Source organism: Eretmochelys imbricata, chromosome 7, assembly GCF_965152235.1.
Source record: "Eretmochelys imbricata isolate rEreImb1 chromosome 7, rEreImb1.hap1, whole genome shotgun sequence".
Taxonomy (NCBI): Eukaryota; Metazoa; Chordata; order Testudines; family Cheloniidae; genus Eretmochelys; species Eretmochelys imbricata.
Window position 1 is genome coordinate 23611854 of NC_135578.1, and position 18871 is coordinate 23630724.

Here is an 18871-nt window from a genome sequence, read left to right on the forward strand (position 1 = left end):
ACTGGCCCTTCTCCTCCTTTCCAAAACAGGTTACCACATTTCCTACATGCGTGACAGTCCACCTCCTCCAACAACTGGGTGCTAAGAGCACAGTGGAATTTGGGGTATACCCTGCATTTTCTTTCTATCCCCCTGCACTGCCACCTTCCCTATGCCACTTCAGCAACCCCTTTCACAAGCCTGTACTAGGACAAGAAGTGCAGACTTCTACATTCTTTGGGAGCTAGAAAAGAAGTTTCACCTCTTTGTGAGAACAGGGGGTTTTATTCCTGAAACTTCCTAATACCCCAAGCCAGAGGAGACCTCAGACCCATGCCAGACCTTCAGAACCTGAAAAAGAAGATAAAGTCCTGTAGGGTGTCCCTGACTATGATTATCCCTTTCCTAGTTCTGGTATGCTGCCCTCAACTTGCAGGATGCCTACTTTCATGTGGCAATTCACCGTAGCCACAGGATGTTCCTGAAGTTTATCATAGAAGATTATCATTACCAAGTCACCTTTCTGCCCTTTGGCCTTTCATTGGCACCAAGGGCTTTTATCAAATACATGGAGGTATCAGCGGCCTACCTCTGCCAGAGAGAAGTCCACATGTATCCTTACCTGGATGACTGGCTGGTTCAGGGTCTTTCCAGACCCCAGGCATCCTGGGCCTGAAAATAAACAGAAAAGTCTATGTTATCACCTGCACAAAGAATAGAGTTCATTGGAGTGGTCCTATACTCAACTGCTGCCAGGATTGTTTTGCCTCTTTCCAGATTTCAGACAATACGGAATCTCTGTGTGTCCCTTGAGGACCAACCATGCAGTTCCAGTGAGAAATTGCCTCAGGCTCCTGGGTCACATGACTGGATGTACATAAGTGACGCGTCATGCCAGGCTTCACCTCAGAGTGTTCCAGGCATGGCTCAAGTCAGTCTATCACCCACCCATTCACCACTTGGACAAACGAGTATACATCCCAGATGGGCTGTTGTCCTCTCTGGGCTGGTGGGTGAGCCAAAACAACGTGTGTGGGAGAATCCCCTTCTCTTCACCTCTAACCTCCATGACTTTGGTAAGGAACACTTCAGCCAGGCGTAGGGAGTGTATCTGGACAAGATTCAGGTTGAGGGTTTGTGGACTGCTCCTGAGGCCAAGTTACTCATAAACATTTTCAAGTTGTGTGCAATGTTCCAACTGTGTCAGCAGTTTCTGCCTCATACTCAGGGCAAGTCTGTCCAAGTTCTCACTGACACCGGTGGTGTTTTATGTGAACATACTCAGGGTGCAAGTCAGTCAACCTCTGGAATTTCTGCATTTGGAATTCAGCCACCCTCAGGGTATTTCACTTTCCGGGTATTCAAAATGGCCTACTGGATCACTTTAGCAGATCCTTCAACTTAGGCCACAAATGGTTTCTCAACACACCAGTTCTAGCTAGGTGTTTTGCACAAACATTTTTCCAACAATGGGTTTGTTTGGTTGTTACTTGCCAGAACAGGAAGTGTCCCTGGTTCTGTTCCAGGGAGGGTCACAGCCCTGAGTCAATCTCAGACTCTTTCCTGTTTCCATCGGACAAGGATCTGCTATATGCATGTCCACCTCAACCCCTGATTCCCAAGGTCACTCTGAAACTGAAACAAGACTGAGGCAGAATATTTATAGTGCCATTGTGGCCGAGGCATCTATGGTATTTTGCAATATGCAGGTTATTCACTCAGGAACCCCTGCTCTTGCTGCTAACCAGAGACCTCATTATTCATAACCAGGGGTGGGAGCTGCATCAGAACCCTTGAGTGCTGTACCTCACAGCATGGTTCATCAGTAGTTAATTGCAGAAGAGGTGCACTGTTCACTGGCAGTCCAGAAAGTCTTTCTTAATAGTGGAAAATCTACAAGAGCTGCTCACATGAGTAAGAGGAGGCATTTCTCCATCTGAGCAACCTCCTGTAATGTGTCCCTGACTCTAAGATCCAAACAATTATGGACTATTTCTTACATCTTAAAGAATCGGATGCAGCCTTCATCTCCATTAGGGTGCATCTGGCTGCTATTTCAGTGTTTCGTCCTCAAACTGATGTTAGAACTGTATTTACAAACCTTATCATGACCACTTTCCTGAAAGGGCTGGATAGCTTGTTCTCACCTATCCAAGATCCAGCATGAATTTGGGATTTGAATTTAGTGGTTGTCTGGTTGTCTGCTGTTAGAGACCCTCAGGCTTCTTGCTTCGTTCTACACCTTTTGGGAAAGATAGCCGCCTTAGGGCATGGCTACACTAGAAACTTCAAAGTGCTGTCACGGGAGTGCTCCCACAGCAGCGCTTTGAAGTGTGAATGTGGTCGCGCACGAGTGCTGGGAGAGAGCCCTCCAAGCGCTCCTGGTAATCCACCTCCATGAGGGGATTAGCTCTGAGCGCTGGAAGCGCGGCTCCCAGCGCTTGGAGCCTGTTTACACTAGCGCTTTAAAGCGCTCTGACTTGCTGCACTCAGGGGGATGGTTTTTCACACTCCTGAGCCAGCAAGTTAGAGCATCATAAAATGTAAATGTAACCAAGCCCTTAAGTGCCTATCACTTCCACTAGGAGAGCTAAATGCACTTGTCACTGATCATCCATACACCATCTTCCACAAAGACAAGGTCCAGATTAGGCTGCACTCTGAGTTTTTCTCAAAGGTGGCATCTGATTTCTACCTGAATCAGCCCATACACTTACCAGTTTTCTTTCCAAAGCCACATGCTCACAAAGATGAACAAAATCCGCATACTCTGTATGTGAGTCATTGAGCTTTGGCAGGTTTCAGAGTAACAGCCGTGTTAGTCTGTATTCGCAAAAAGAAAAGGAGTACTTGTGGCACTTTAGAGACTAACCAATTTATTTGAGCATGAGCTTTCGTGAGCTACAGCTCACTTCATCGGATGCATACCGGGACGGTATGCATCCGATGAAGTGAGCTGTAGCTCACGAAAGCTCATGCTCAAATAAATTGGTTAGTCTCTAAGGTGCCACAAGTACTCCTTTTCTTATTGAGCTTTGGCTTACCTAGATAGGACAAAGCCCTTTCAGGTTTCTTCCCAGCTCTTTATTTCATATGCAGAGTTTCTGAGAGGTTAATCGAGTACAGCACAGCGACTCTCAAAATGGATCACCCGCTGCATCACTATGTTGTATGCTGCCAAGGGCGGAACAGCACCGTCTGAGAAGCTGACAGCACACTCAACCAGAGCACATTCAGCCTCTGAACCATTTGTGGACATCTGCCGGGCAGCAATGTGATCTGTACATACGTGCACCAGACATTATGTACTGGCTGCTGCATCAAGGGAAGATGCAAATGTAGGAAGAGCAGTCCCTCTTCCCATGAGATGCCAACCCCCATCGCTTTGGATAACAACTGGCGAGCCACCTACAGTGTAATGGACATACGCAAGCACTGGACAAAGAAAAAATGGTTACTTGCTGTCTCCTGCCTGTTGTTCTTCAAGATATGTTGCATATGTCCATTAAGCAGTCTACCCTCCTTCCTAAACACATTGGAATCTACTGGCTTTCCAGTGTGAGGGGCAGGGCAGCTACACCCTTTAAACCCTCCACTCAGAGCACGAGGGGCTGGGGTGTGGGTGGGGTGGGGTAGGGTGGGATCACCCCTTCAGGTACCCCTAGAGAAAACTCTGTAGCACTGGTGCACAGGACATGCATGCACCTACATTGTAATGGACATATGCAACATGTTACAGTTACGAGAAGGTGAGTAAATGTGTTTTTGGTCAGATAGGCTGCATAGCCCATATCAGGATGACGCTTGCAAATGTAAACTTCGGTTTCAACAAATTCTTGGGCATGCAGCTCTGAAATTCAGTTTCCATAAACTTTAATCCTTGGAAAGGCCCAGCCACTGGGATGCTTGTGAAAGATAAATATGCAAAGGACACAAACTAGGCAAAATTGAATCCATGTGAAAAAGTGGAGTGAATATTTGGGGACATTTTTTCCCCACCATTCTCCCAGCTCTTCTGGAAACTCCAGAAGCATCTTGCATTGCAAATGACCATCCTCTCTTCTAACTGCCCTCTCTCCTCAGTACTTTTCCTTCTGAAGAAGGTGTGTTGCCCTGGGCATGTTGTCTTCCAATCAGACACAAACGACTGTTTTTATAGCATCTGCCTGCATTATATGAACTTCTGCACCATAGTTATTGGCCTGCTGTAAAACACTTTTCCTTTCCTTGATAAATTAAATTCTAAAATGACATTATCTGTTTCGTCATCCCTTCTTCAGGCATACTACTTCTGTGAGGCCTTCCAACAAAAGTTCCAGTGCAGAAGTTAAAATCATAAATATAATTAATTAATTTCAAACATTAATTAAAAGTCTGAGCAATCAGCAAGAAACCATGTGAATCTAATCAACTCAAAGATCTTCTCTCTGTGGGGAATAAATCCCCTTCCCCAAGAGCAGTTCTTTCTTCCTTTTGTTTACTGATGTGTTTCCTCCCACCCTTCCCTATCCCTATCCACCATGGTCTGTTGTAGTTTTTGTGTTGTGTTCTTGATCTAATTTAGATTGTAAGCTCCAAGGGGCAGGGATCTTGTCTTCACATTTGCCTGTGAAATGCAACGCACACCTATTGTGCTATAGAAATCGTAATCATTTATAGAGGTGATTGCATGGCATGCTCTAGATGTGGACGTCCCCAGAGTTTTAGGGGTAGTGGGTGATTGGGTCTGAAGTTTAGGTTTGTTTCCATTTTTAGTTATTTATATAATGCCTATTGCTAACCTCATCTACCTGCAAAATTCAGAGTGCTCGCAACTCCTATTAACTTCAGTGGGAGACAAGACACTCAACACCTTGCAGAATCGACTCTCTCAGAATGTGGAAATGTGCCAGTGTCCTCCAGCAATGGAGCTTTCCAGCTGAAAATGTAGGATCCAGATTATGCATTTAATAGAATTTTACCAAGTCAATTATCAATTTCAAATAAATACCAAATAACGTTTTAGAAATACATTTATGGTGCAGGGGGGGCACTAGCTCTATAGGATAGTTTACTACATGGTAAATAGATCATATATATTAAATATATATTTTAAATATATAGCTGCTGATTAACACCCAATAACTCTCTGACGTGGAAAGGGAGAACGGAAGCCCTGGACTGATTTCTTGATCCACTGCGCCCTTAGGAATAAGTACATTTTACCATTGCTCTTGGCCAGATGCGGCACTATTCGCAAATGGTCTGCTCTTGCGGCTGCTGCCGTGATCCACATGCCGCGGTCATTTAGGCAGCAAAGGCAGTGGGGTGATTTACCCAGTGGTGGCGTCTGTCGCCATACTCTGCTCTCAGGCCTCTCCCGTCCTTTGAAGATTCCCCGTTGTTTGGGCTATTAACATACTTTCTGGGTGGATGTTTATCTTCTTTGAAACTTTTACAGCAGGCACACTGTGAAAGAAAACCCTGAGAAGCTCTTTCTAACCAAGCAGCGGCAGAATCCTTCAGTGAGCGTAATGCAACCCAGCCAGTGCTCTCTCCTTTATTTCATCAGCCTCTAATACCTAACAGTTCTGTAAGTAAACATTTATAGATCAAATCAAAAGCCTGCAAAAGGAAGCACTCTGGATAGATTAGAAGCTAAACTGATCTAAATTAGAAGAGATGCAGCGATAACCTTGCCAGTCTAAAAAGCATCTACTATCGGCTGCATGCAGATAATTAAATGAATGAGCCCTTTTCCATTGAACAACTGATGTGCGATTGATAAACTTAATTAATAATTAACTTTTTAATTAAATATCAATTTAAAACAAGTGTGGTAATATGCCACTTGCATTTAATGTTGCTGCTTTTTCTTCGTTAAAGGGCCATCATTAGGGTTACAGGTATCTGTTTAAGATGCTGCTGTGTGCCACAGAGGGAATAAATGTGTCCGCTAGGTGCTTGCCAGTGACGACAGGGCGATAAACAAGAGCAACCAAAGACAAAGCCAGCATCCAACTTCAGAGATGTAATGAAAGCTGCGATTAAAGAGAATGTTCCAGGACACTAACTTTTCTCCCAGTGAAGGTCTCAACGCACATGTGTGTGACTTCATTTGGTATTAAAGGGGGGTTGCAATGCACACAGAAGGGCTGACACCCTGAAGCTTTCACTCTTGGTAGACATTCTAATCACAGCTTCATGAATGAAGAATGAGTCAGCCTGACTCTGTTCAGATTCTAGCCACAGAGCTTGGCCTAGGTGAGGAGTGAAAGAGCTGGGAGTTATTGTCTTGTTTGAGCATAAGATTTATTAGGAAAATAAGGGAAAGTGTCTTTATATTTGAGGTTGTCTTTTCCCCACACTGCATCAGTGTTACTCCTGTTAATGCTAATAGTAGTAGTTGACCTCCCTCAATTGGAGCTCCCATTAATAGTGGCTCCTCTCAATGTATCCATAACTTGCTTTGTGAGTGTAAATTGCATTAGTCTTAACAGGGATCTTTTCTGCCCTCCATTTACACATACAAGTCCTATGAATAGAAATGGTGGCTCTCATCTCCTTTTCAAAATCACAGATAGAGTCAACTGACTTCTTTAAAATGGTGTTTGCAGACATTAATTCATGTTGCACTGCCATTCTATTGACCATGTTCGTGTCCTCTAGCTAGACAGGATCTTCACAAAAACAGTGTACTTCTTATTCACTATTTTCCTGTTTAAAAAGTTACTTGGGGAGCTGTACCATGTGACTTAAGAGACCAGTCATACACCACAAGTAATGAAAAATGACTAGAAAAAGTCTGACGTGAACAGCTCATGAACAACCCACAAGTTGAAAGTTGTTTCTTCAAATAGTCCAGCCAGCATTTACAAAAAATAAATATGGCTGAAGAAATCAGGGGAAATGTGTGAATGACTTGCAAACAAGGAAAGAGAAAAGTTGCAACAAATAATTCAACCAGCTCTACATATAATGTCTGTTAAACTTCCCCACCCTGATGCTCCACTGTAAGTCTTTTTAGCACTAGTGGGGAATTTGAGTGAAGATTCAGGGTAGTATATTTTTGTCCCCACTCACGTCCACCTGGAGTAAGTAGTGCGTATAGTCTGTGGTATACTCTCCAATCTCCTTCTGCCACATGGCATTTACTGTCAGATGGAAAATATGGCTCCTGAGATGGCGCCATCTTGGACTGAGCACCAGACTCAACTATCCGGTGGGAATTACTCTACTGGTGAGAGGATTATTTCTTTTCCTGATATGTCTCATTAGAGAACATTCTCACATCTCTGCATGTGAAGGGAAGATGAGTTCCTCCCATAGGGAATGTTAGCCCTGGCCATGGTTTCCTTTCTGAAAACCTCATTTGAAAAAGAGGAAATTGTTGGTGGAGGAAGTTCCTGAAAAGGAATCTTTTCAGATCCTTATTTTCGTCGTTTTTTTGGGGACACCCAAAGGATGGAAATAAGTGGCATGGCTGCCTTGAGTTATGGAAAAATTACAGTAAACTGTAAAGGGTGTGACAGCAAGAAAACCAGCTTATTCTCCATTTATTGTACAATATTTATCATCAACCCATTTTGTATATTTTGCTTTCTTTTGTGTAATCTTATCACTGGGGCTAAAAACGATGTGATTTTTTGCTCCTTTGAGTAGCTGCCAAAAAAGCACTTACGTTGGAGTTATGTGTATCATTTGGCTAGCACATCACATAATGGTTTTTTTACAGCGAGTATTTAACCATGTTTTCATCCTGTGGGAAAGAGTGATGAGTCTGTTTTGTAAAAATAAGACCTTGTGGCAATGTGGACATGCAAGAGATAGAAACATAATGCAACAAATTGGTTTCAACACAGAAATGAAGTAGTCCAGAGCACATACATGCTGCAATATTGGGTTTTGGTGCATTGCTCTCTCTCTCTTTCTCCCTCCTGTCTTTCTCTTATTTTGAATTGTTCTAATTTATGGGCAAAAGTATGCAGGAAACATTAATCTGGGGCACAAATGATTTAATTTAGCCAGCTACCTACCTAATTTTTGGGTGCAAAAAATTGTATGTATATGTTAATGTGTTTGTGTGAAGGTATAGTACCAGGTATATGGAATCAAATTCATCCATGATGTAACACTATGCAAGCCCATGGAGTTACATCAAGAACGACGCTAACGCTACAGTGGGTAGGTCTGGAAAATTTACATTGGACTCTAGTTACGGAAATGATAAGATATAGAAGAATAAATCTGATCATTCCAATTTCATCATGGAAAATGGAGCCATTGTAAAATCTGGTTTTATTTCCAGATACCCACAAATACTCTAGCAATTAATGATTACAATTTGAAGTGGTCTTAAGCCCCTTTTCCCATCAAACCTGTTCCAAATGGTAGCTAGGAGATGCTCTATTTTACTCCCATGCCAAGCACCATTAACTTGAAATACATTAATGCTCTAATCCCCACCCCCTCTAACCTGCTCATTTTATAATTTACAAACTATAATTGGCAGTCTCTCCTTCCTCCCTCAGCGAGATGTAATAGGAGATGCTGTAGTGAGGTCTCTTGTTACTAAAACTGCAGTATTTTGAACTCTGCCTTCTGTTTATTTTTATCTCAAACTTTATAGTACTGTACGCTAGCCTTCGCTGAGTAACCAAATAATCTTGTTGCTGTCCCTCACCCTTCTTTCCACACACCCTTGCCCTGCTGCTCTGTTAAGCACACATTCCTGTTGCACCGTGTCTGAATTTAGGTCCTGATCTGAAACTGCTTAAGTATGTGCTTATCTTTATTCACAGGAGCTATGAATAGTCCACAGAGGTGAGTAAAGTTAGGCACATGCCCAAGTGTTAGTTTGTAAGCTCACTGGGGCAAAGATCAAGTCACCTGAACTTTATTGTAAGGCACTTAGTATACTCCTGAGCACTATAAAATAAAATTAAACCCCCACAATCAGGAACTTATAAATGTGTGCTGTACACGTTGTGATGCATTATCCTTGCTCTTTTGTGTGTGCTGCTTCACCATATTCAGTAATGCTAGCTCTCCCGGGGCTTTGATCTTGAGAGGTGTTGGGCATCCGTACCACCCACTGACTTTCAAGGTAGACTAAGGTGCTCAAACCTGTTGGTCTCCAACCCCTAAATCATTAGTGTGAATTAGCAAGGTTTTATTGTACAACAGCAGAGTTAGACAGGGTCGTCTTATACTGTGTGAGCTCCTTGGGGCAGGGATTGTCACTTCTTGAAAGTCTGGAAAGCACCCACCACATAATGGGTATTGCCATAAACAAAGAATAATAATAATAATAATTAGGTGATGGGAAAAACTCCTAAATTCTGTCTACCACTTTCTCCATTGCTACCGCAGGTAGAGCTGCACTAGTGATGGTTTATGGCTTTAAAGTTGCTAATACAAACAAACCTTGTTGGGAGGGATAGCTCAGTGGTTTGAGCATTGGCCTGCTAAACCCAGGGTTGTGAGTTCAATCCTTGAGGGGGCCATTTAGGGATCTGGGGCAAAAATTGGGGATTGGTCCTGCTTTGAGCAGGGGGTTGGACTAGATGACCTCCTGAGGTCCCTTCCAACCCTGATATTCTATGATTCTATGAAATCAAACTTTTCCCCACCAACTTGCTTAACTGGTTGGGTGAGCAGAGATCATCCACTTCCAAGCATGAATAGAGCTTCACCCACATATGTATCGCAAGAAGAGATTAAAGGAGCAAACAATGTGAGAGAAGGCCAGTCAGAGTTGGAAGACCAGTCGCTAGAGAGAGAGACCGACTTCATTTTGGCTGACAAACGCTGTTTCTTCCAAAAGACACCATCTCCATGTTACATCATTTAATCTTTCTATCATACAGCAGGAGAGAAGAGGAAAGAGACCACACATAATGGGATCATAATGGGATAGGGTCCAGGAAGTTGGTAGGTCTTCTTCATGTCTGCCCCTTGAGCATTGACAGTCATGATAATAACAAGCCATGTTAGAGAAAAGACTCTCTGCTTTCAGCAGAGATACATATTTGATGGGGAAGCTGATATACTGTAGTAGCAATGCCAAGAATTGGGCAATGCAGGTGATACCCATGAAAAAGTTACAACGGGAAAAAGTGCTAGAAACAGGACCCTGCCTTCAGGATGTAACCAGGCAATGAGAGCTGGCAATGCCTCTGGCTTTTTTTAAAACGGATTATGTCACGCTTGATGGATATCCTGTTGGAAATTTGGACGTGGTGGCTCTGTGGGATGGTACAAAGGTTTTTCTCTACCATGTGCACACATCTAGTTCAAGTTAGCTTTTGCTAAACTCTTTCATTATTTTTGTATCGAGCTTCCAAACTGTTAGTTGTTATTGCTCGAAACACAACACTTTCTGAGAATTTTTTTTTCCTAAGCAAAATTTATTCCACCTACATCAAGCCTGGTCATTCATGGTCTATATGAATGAAGTGCAGGGAGATTGGATAGGTGAAACTCATCCCTTCCAACCAGGGCTGAAAGTAACTTAAAGGACTTACCAGTACGCTGGAGTCCTGAGCAGGGGGCGTGGCCTCAACCCGAAGCGGCGGGGCCTTTAAATACCTGGGCCCTTTAAATCAAGATTTAAAGGCCCCAGGGCTCCGGCTGCAGTAGTGGTGGCTGGGAGCCCCGGGTCCTTTAAATCACCTCCGGAGCTACCAGCTGCAGAGGTGGCTGGGAGCCCTGGGGGTCAGGCGCAATTTAAAGGGCCCGGGGCTCCGGCCGCCGCTACTGCAGCGGAGCCCCAGAACCTTTAAATCGCCAATGGAGCCATGCCGCCGCTACCCCAGGGCTCCAGCAGCAGGGCTTGGGCAGAGATTTAAAGGGCCCGTGGCTCCCTGCAGTGGCCAGAGCCCCGGGCCCTTTAAATCACCGCTGGAGCCCTGCCGCCACTACCCCAGGGACTGGACCGGCTTACTTTCACCTCTGCCTCCAACCCAAAGCCAGGGCATGGGACTGCCACACAGACTCTGTGGCTGCTACTCTAGCCTAGAGGCAGGAATATCAACCCCAGTCCTCTTGCACAGAGGTGATTCTCAAAACATGTGGATCCGTGGTTAATCTTCTGGCCTGATCCCAACCAGAATGGGTGTGGGGAGGAGAAGGAAGTACGCAGGCACCTCTGCACGTGCATTCAATTGTCTGACCCCCTACATGAGGCTTAAGTGGTGTGGAGGGCTTTACACTGATCCTCTGCACTAGAGGTGAAATTTACCCTTTGATTGTGTACATACTTCTAACACTACATACAGTAATCATTTAAATAGGTGTCCGCGCATGGAGAAATTTATGCTTTAAAAATCAGGTATTTTTCAATCATCTCACTTTTTTTTTTTAAGTCAAGAAAAATGCCCAGTAAATTAAAACTAATTTTCAAGAAATATTTTTTTTCAGGAATTTCAAGATAACTAGACTACTGGGGATATGTAATGCTCCATCACAAATTCAGAACGCCCATAGGTGGATTAATAAACCCTCAGAGGTGGCTGAGTTTTCTTGTTTAATTTGATTATTTAAACAGCTAACCCATTTCTCTCATAGACATTTTTCTAGATATTATATTTTGTCTCCCTATGCTGGAAATATTTTTCTGACTTGGCTTTTTTACTTCATAATGTTTTGGATAAATTGTTATTTCTGATTTTTCATCTATAATTCCATCAGCGGAAAGAAAATGTGTAATTTTTAATAAAATAATCTTAAATGCAATTATGTTAAAAACAAAAAAGTTTGCTTTACCTGAACTTACACTCCTTTTGTGTTGACTTTTCATAAATATTCCACTGGAATACCAGGTTACTATTAGAGAATACAAATGAGTCAATTTTGAACTCTTGTAAATCTGAGTATTTGCCAAGGAAATCTTGTCCTAAAAGTTTTAGTCATCCAGGAAGGAGATAGAAAAGGTGTCCAATCAAAGTTAGCCAAAACAATTAAAATTTTGATTTTCACATATCAGATATTCCAATGAACAATGTACATATGAAGAATTAGCTGAAGAAATAACAAATTCAAGAGAAAAGGAGTACTTGTGGCACCTTAGAGACTAACCAATTTATCTGAGCATGAGCTTTCGTGAGCTACAGCTCACTTCATCGGATGCATACCGTTGAAGTGAGCTGTAGCTCACAAAAGCTCATGCTCAGATAAATTGGTTAGTCTCTAAGGTGCCACAAGTACTCCTTTTCTTTTTGCGAATACAGACTAACACGGCTGTTACTCTGAAACCTGTCAAAAATTCAAGAGAATTTCAGACTGCACCCTGAAAATTGCAGCTAGATAAAAGCAAAATTAATTGACTAACTTATTTGTTACAAATGTTTTGAACAGTAGTAAATGAAGTCAATAGAGCCTGAGGGTGTGTGCAGCTCAGGGAAATTTATACGCGTGCAAATGTCCCTAAACCAGATAAGCCTTCAATGGAATTAGATCAGCAATGAATTTGGCCCACGGTCTGATAACCACTAGGGCTTCATTTGTTCAGTTGGAGATATGGTTGCAAGGAGCACAATGCAGCAAGATTTTTTACAAGGCTGATTTTTGCTCAGCTGAAATCAGGAAGTACTAGAAATCTCATTTGACATCATTCTGTTCTCTTGAGATTTCCAGTCCAATGCTGCAGAAACTTTTAGGGGATATCTTCAAGTTGGCGGAGTTAACTTGGGTGATGGGCACCTAGGTCAGACCACCTGGGTTAGCTCAAGTTTGAGCAGCCACGCTGTAAAGCCATTCCTGAGTTACTGTGTGCTCACTGGTACTGTGTTCCCCCACATGTGTCTCTAGCCCTTGTGGGGGCCTATCCCCTGGTTCTTTGTGCTGCAGTAAGCTGAGACACTCTATTATTCTTTCCCAGTGAATTCTGGGACAACCTGCCTGATCTTCTGGCACTGTGGGAAGGCATTGGAGAACTATCCGCACTTGAGTGATTTAGCCTGCATCATCACTGCAAAGTGGGTGGGCTATCAGCCCAAGTTGAAGCAAAGCCCAAGCTCTAGATTCTGCTCCAGCCAGGCCAGTTAGCCTAGACTGACAGCATCACTAAACTGTAGTGAGAGGGGTTTGTATATGGTTGGGAGAGGTATTAGCAGCAATACATGAGTAAGAGCCAAAGATAACTGTGCAGCGAAGACACACCCTTAAAGATTCTTATCTGAATCTGAACCTCTTCTGAACATTTTTTGGTGAAACCATCATTGTCCTTGTGTCCATGGTAATCAGTGTATTCTAGATTTAACCTCCAGCAATAGCAACAAATAGCTCTTGAACCATTAAAATATGCAGATGTTGTTTGGAGTCTGCTTATAGCAGCATATGGGATGTGTGATTTGACATTGATCTAAAGGGCACCAGTAACCTCTGCTATAGTGAATGCTGTCTTCGTTCTGCAGTTCTATATTAAGCTCACCCTCCTCTCAGAAGGGTGAACCAATCTGGTTTGTAAGGTTAGGGACAGGCCCACCCCTGACCTTGCTCAGGTACATTATAGGCATTTGACACTGTGAATTAACCAGAGACAAATAACTCCCAGCCCATTATGCTCTTTTAACTGCTCTGCCACTGTTTTGTATCAAGCTACTTAAACCCATTTGTTTGGCAACAAGCGAAACTTGACACTGATGGAGATGAGCAAAGTGAGGGGAGGGACCTGTAATTTCCAAGGAGGAATCTTAATTGGAAGGATTAATGCTCACTATTGAACCCTTTGGGAAAACTTTGCTGGATGTCTTGGGACGTTACAGTTGGGAATGGGCCCCAAGCTTCAAAATTCATATCTGGATCAGAATTTTCCCTGATTGTTGAAGATATTCAGATCTGGGTGTTTGGTTTGGCCCTTTATAGGTTTGAGGGCCAGTTTCAAAAGCTAGTGCTCCCATCTCCCCCCACATGCATGATCATGACAAAGCAGAGTCTTCTCTTACCTCTCCCTTGCTGTGGTCACTGAGAACTAGCAGAATAGACTTCTTGGTAGAGAGTATATTCCTTCATCTTCACCCTGATAGCTCTGTCTGGGGCTAGAGAGATTGGTCAAGGACATCATGTTTTGGTTTTGATCTGTGCTCCAATTCAACCAAATCACCAAAGCAATGGTGCACAAGTCAGAACAGAATCCAGCTCAGGTCATGCATGGGTGGGGGGTTAAAGGGCAATTCAGAGACATTACTCCTATTTTATCCCATTTCTATAATATGTAAACGAGGGTGGTTTTGGTTTTGCAAGCTGAAAACCAGGTGCAGTTTGGGTTCTGGTTCTATTTCATGCAAATCACTAAAGTTTGGAAAGATTCAAATAAAAGGTTTTGGTTTGTGCGGAGCAGGAAGAGTCCCAATCAATGCAGTCAAGCACAGCAAACTTCAGTGTCCCACATGAAATCTCACAAACTAAGGGACCCCTTTGGCAATGAGGTTGGTGTGTCAGAAGCTGGTTCTGGTGGTCACCTTTAGAGTCACCATCTGTCAGCATTTCCTTCAGAGATCACCATATACAATAGCTTGTATCCAGGCCATGCAGAAATCCCACCGGACTGAAACTTGGCCCTGCGCTAGGTTGTCCTGGATGCAATTAACAAACAAAAAAGTATACAATTTAGTTTGGCCAAAAATATAACATTCTTTCGTTTGCAGATGCACAAGTTTAGTTGCCTTTCCAGACTTATCAGGGATGAGTTAACTAGTTTGGGGAAAACAACAACTGACCTCAATCTGAGCCCAAAATTCAAATTGAACTAGAAATCCAAACACCAAATATAGCCTGAGGTTCAAAAAAGTAGAGTCAACTGTTTTTCCTATTTTTATTTTTAACAGCTAGCTCAGAACTTCATTGTTCCAGCTGGGACCCAGAGACAGAAGCACTGAAATATCACAAAGGAAAGGCTGGTTTCTGCAGTAGTTCTGGAACCAACAAGGAAGTACCAGAAAGCTCTCCGAGAAATGTGCACACTTAAGAGATTTGGAGAAGTATCTGAATGAAAGTTCTGGAGTTTTGAGGTTCCGACTGTTAGAAAACATCCAAATCACTTTGGTCTGGAGATCTGGCTGGAAATCTTGTAAGATGAAGGTCTATATATCCATCTTGAATGTTCACACAGGCCCTTGATTTTTACTCTTATCTGCCAGACCCAAACATGGTAAATCTCCTGGTGGCCAGTTTATTGACTTCAGAAGGATGAAGGACTGAGTCAGTCCTAACAGCATCCACATCTTTGCTTCCTGATTCCAAACCTCTCATTAAACTGCTAAGCCATTCAATTCACTTCCATCATTCACATGGGCACTCTCTGGCTATAAAACAAAACGCACATCTGAGGAAAGTGCCTTATTCAAACACTTTTTACCCCCATGACTATTTCTGTTTTTAGTTACTTAGATGGGGCCCAACACTGTAAAGTTTGAGTGCCTCTATACAGAATATGTAACAAAGCCACAGTCCCCAATATGGCAGAAGTGTATCACTATGCTGCAAGTTGTAGTCATTTGATACTTCACAGCAACAGCAGGAATAGCATGAAGATCTTCATACTCTAAAAACACAGGCCTTCTATGCCTCGAGTTAAAGGAGATCCTCTGTTAGCTGTGAACAGTATTGGGCCTATGACACACAGCCAAGAGGAGGCAGTAGTGCATACAGACATTAGTTAGTATGTTATGATACATACAGAACTTACCCATTTTGCATTATTCTCTGAAAAAGCAATAACACTGGAGTATTTTTAATTAATTTAGGGAACTAGCAAGTCACATTTTCCTGACAGGTATCAACTCAGCAAACACCCAGCTGAATTGGGGAAATTTGGTCCGTCTGCCCCTCACTTCCTAAATCTCACTTCAGTTATTGGGGTAGAGGGCAGATTTGAATGTGATAAATCCAAACTATGCCCTAAGAAGAAACAGGGTCCCTCGCCATCAGATTAGTTAGTATGCGGCAGCCGCAGTTCCTCTGCCATCTTCATTCACCTTACAAATGTGGAGTTTGAATGGTTTATCTCTATTAATCACCAGCTCAAACAGCTTTGTGCACCACGGGCCGCAGATAATTAACTTCACTATACTGCTTGTCTTATCAGTATCAACCTCTTGTCCTCCTGTGAAATAGTTAAAACCATCAGCCCCTTTTTACTTTTCCATTTAACTCTAATGCTTTAACACTGATGTTCTAAATGGCCCTGCGATTCATACTTATTAGACAAACCTTTCTTTCTGCATCTCTTATATTTTTGATAATTGGTCATGTACGTTTCTAAGGGGCTCAACAGCTTTTCATGCCACTATACTAATAATTAAAGGTTTTCCGCAGCCTTTCAGATTTCTCTTTACCTTCTTTTCTTTGATAAGTATAATTTGCTGTTTAATTTGAAAAAAAGAAAAAGAAGAAGAAGAAGAAGTGAGAAGCTGGCTGAATAGGAGACAGTTCTGTTTAAAAAAATCTTTCATTATTTTAACTCATATTCATTGCCTCCACGTTTTTGCCCCTCCTTCACCTCAAGCTTCCCTCCCTCCTGCGTTGCAGTACGCAGCAACAAGAGAAAAGAAGAAGGAGAGAAAGGAAATTGTGCTGTGTGTGTGAGTGATGCCTAGTGGTTAAAGCATGGGAGGCTGGCGATCTCGGTTCTATTCCCAGCTCTGTCACTGACTTACCACTTGACTTCTCTTTTGTCCCAGTTTCCCAATCTGTAAAGGAAGGCCCATGTTGGAAGCAGGAGGGGAGATGCTGATAGGAAAGCCAGATCTCCATTCTTCCTGCCTGAGCTAGTCCTCATAACTCCCATCAATACTTCGCTGTGCAGATAGCAGAGTTGAGTTTAGTCGTCAGCTGCAGCCCAACTTGGTCAGCCAACCATTCCAGCACCAGGTCCTCTCTGCCCACGAGCATCTCAGTCTCTCCTGTGCCTGTCCTGCCCCCATTCTCCATGAGGGGCTGAAGGCCCTGATCCTTCCTTTTCACCAACAATGCTAAACTCAAGGCTCTCAGGGGAGTACCAACACTACAGTACCATTGTGACAGGCTCTTACATGGAGGTGTGAGGGTGGAAGCGCTCTCTGCACTTGTGTCTGCCTCCTCTCTCCCATGCAGGAGTGAATCAGAATCTAGATTGCAGTATTTTGAATGCCCTCTAGTGGTAGCCCTAATTACAGTACTACTTAGAATAGGAAATGCCTCTCGGTCTACACTACCCACAATCCCTAACAGAGAATTGGGTGAACATGTGTTTCAAGAATAAAAAGTAAAGCCTCGTGGATTCTGCAAGATCCCTTTTGTTTCTTACAAACAAAATCCTATATGTGTACACCTGGCATCATTCTTCATGCCACAGGCCAATAAACCAGACAACACACACTGTGAGCTTCCAGCTGGTGCAGCTCCTTCTGGGATTTTTTTCTTGGAGGATTGTGCTGGGCTAGAATGGAAGGAGGCTGTTTTTGAGAATCTTACCCCAGCATCCAGCTTTGCACGCATAATTAACTGCTAGCACAGATGACAGCACTCAGGCCTACCTCTAACTTACCTGATTTGTGGCCACTATCAGTCACTATAATTTGCAAGAGGTCTAGCTGGAAACTTTGGTCAGTACAATAGAGCTAAAATTAGCCCTATTTCAAGTCAATCAGAATAACACCAAAACCCCCGCAATATTTGAGTTCCCACAGACCTAGAATGCTGGATGGCTGGTCTGTGCTTCCTGTTACTGTTGTCATGCAGTAAACATGGAAAGGCTAGATCTAATGTTGTCTTCTTGATCCCAGGAACTGGACTAGGAGAATAACCAAGTGGTTATTTCCTCCTTGAGACAACACAAGCTGGCCAGATCTCAAAGGACTGAAACCAATCCCTCTGCAGGGAGTCACTATGAGTGTTGTGGATTGCCGCTCCCTTTTAGATATATTTGGTAGTGTTCTCCTTGTACTATGAGTTCAGTCCAATCATCTGCAGTCTTGTTGGAGACTGCTCTGCTTTGTCCTCCTGCTGTCCACCAGAGCAGTTGTTTCTGCCATTTGCCAGCCACAGCCTGCTTCCCCGCTCAGGTTCCCAGCTTTTTCAGGCCCCAGTCTCAGGCTTTCTACCTGGCCTTCCCTCTGTGTCCAGTAGGGTAAGCAGATGTCCCGATTTTAAAGGGATAGTCCCGGTATTCAGGGCTTTTTCTTATATAGAGACCTATTACCCCCCAGCCCGTCCCAATTTTTCACACTTGCTATCTGGTCACCCTAGTGTCCAGACTGCTGCTGCCAGCCAGCTGCTTACTTTCACACTCAGCGTTCTCAGCTGTCTCCCTGTGCCTGACCACCTCTGCCATTTGTCACAGGCTACTTGTTAAGATTGTAGGTCCAGAAATCTGAAGAATTTATGCAAATGATGTAATGTCCCCCAATTTGCACATTTTATCATTAATCATTGCCTCATTTGTAGAACATTTTCCACTTTGTCTCTCTCTCCCAAAGATTCTCCCCACACACTGTTCTATCTGGTTCTTCCTCTTAAGTTGTCCTTCAGATCCTTCTCTCTCGCTGGCTGGCTGGCTGGCTTTCCCTTTTCTGCTCAAGTTTTCCCATTTCTCTCTCTGTCTGCCTCCCCACTTCCCACCTCAAATTTCCTCACTTACACACCCCCTTCTTTTGGTCCACCCCTTCTCTGCCTACCCTCTCCCTCATATTTTCCCCTGTCCCTACACAATCAGCTCCCTGACCATAGAGACCCCTCCTAGTGCATGGTCCCCAACCTGCTGTTGGTTACAGAGATGCAGCTGTGACCCCTTACATAGTGCCACTCTATCACCTTGCCCAATCCTCTAGCCCTATCTCTATGGCTGCGAGCGTGTTGAGGGCTATCTGGTTAGAGTCCTAGAGAACATGTAAGTATCTCTATGGTTTACAATCCTAGAGCAGTTCTCCAGGAC